Below are 1,752 nucleotides of genomic sequence, written 5' to 3' on the forward strand. Positions count from 1 at the left end.
ATCTCAGCTTCCATGTATGTTTACTCATTTACTGTCATATCGTTTGTTTTGTTGTTTGTTTTTAAGGGTTTTACGGTGCTTGCAACACATTTAGGTTATATCAGCGCCAGTAAAAAGGAAGAAAATGGGATAGTAAAAAGTTCTTGAATTACAATTAAAGCAGCCAAGAGAAATTAAGACAAAGGGGAACTGGGAACAAATAGGGATCAGATGTAGATTCCAAGAGCACACCACCAATGTACTTAGTTTGAGATCACCTATAATTCTCATCTGGACACAAGCACAAAATACAACAAAGAGGAATACACACAAATGCTTACATTGTAAATTCAAAATAACAAATATAATAATACATAACAGAGAGATGATTTACAAGGAAAAAAATATCATCTCCCAAAACAATAACTATGCATTTGACTGTTTCCCTCCTAGCTAGGACTCTGGCCAGGGCCAGGACAAAACCAAGTAATCTCATTCCAAGACAAAGATAAAAAGCATGTTGGAAAACAGATATAAGGGGATAGAAGACACAGAAAGTACCTCCCTGCCCGCTTTGGGAGGTAGAAACCCCACCCAGACTGTCATATCAAAACCAATACCTTGCATTTCCTTATATTGTATGATTCCATTTGAACAATAATATTATATTGATTCCAACTTATGATATGAGGTACCATAATATATTATAGACATCTAAATCCATATACCAAGGATTATAATTCAATTAGTAATGAAGAAAACATTTAAAAATAAATCATACATATTGATTACAATTACAACAGTTATAAGAAGCAAATCGATAGGAGAAAAATATGATAATAAAAATATTCGCAGAAACAGTATACACTCTGCTCAATAAATATTCAATGTCTCACGCCTTTGCTCTGGGCTTATAATAATATTCATATAACTCATTGCGACGTAATCTCGCCTCATAATAGTATAGTATTGATAAAATTGTGCGCTTTAACCACGCGCCATGTAGGTATTTATAAAAATTCACCGCCTTCTGCGTCATTTCATAATGTTAAACGCAAAATCAAATATTTCCGAACGCCTCATTCCTGCGTCTCGAAATTTAAACCGTGTGCACATTAATTACGAAGTCTTACATCATAGCGCTTATTTACCCAATATGCATTTACAGCATTTTACTATGTGGGTTACGTATAATTTGCTGATTCTTAACAAGTAAACCAATTGTGTCACAAATATTAATTTTTCCGTTATAACATTTTAACTCCAATTAAAAGACATAATATGTCTTTCATAGTAATTATGACTCCGTCATTGTATTTATATTATCTCCTTTTCATTCTCCGACTTTAAATCAAAAGTCCGTTTATTTGTTATTATGAGAATATTGCTCCTTTAAAAAAATACGATGAAACGCATTTCAAAACAAAACAAAACGGTACAATATTTGGCTCATATTCCGCATAAATCATTTCAACTGACTTTCTGGTGATAAAATCCAGATGTCTTATGTAATCTATTATAACGCATGTCTCATTACGCATATAAAATTAGCTCTGTTGTCGATTACTTGGCTGTATTAACCACACATTTATTACCAAAAAAAAACCCCCAAAAACAAACAGATATAAAACTTTGCTCTTTGACATGAACCCACATGAATCTGAAAGAGTCAATATCAATGTACCAATTCACCCCTATCGACGGGCGAAAAATATAACCAATGATGTGTTATAATATGACAATAAATACCACAAGACACTCACAAATGCGCAC

Source organism: Berghia stephanieae, chromosome 3 (assembly GCF_034508935.2).
Source record: "Berghia stephanieae isolate SIO BIC M18660-M18661 chromosome 3, UCSD_Bste_1.3, whole genome shotgun sequence".
In the NCBI taxonomy this organism is placed as follows: Eukaryota; Metazoa; Mollusca; class Gastropoda; order Nudibranchia; family Aeolidiidae; genus Berghia; species Berghia stephanieae.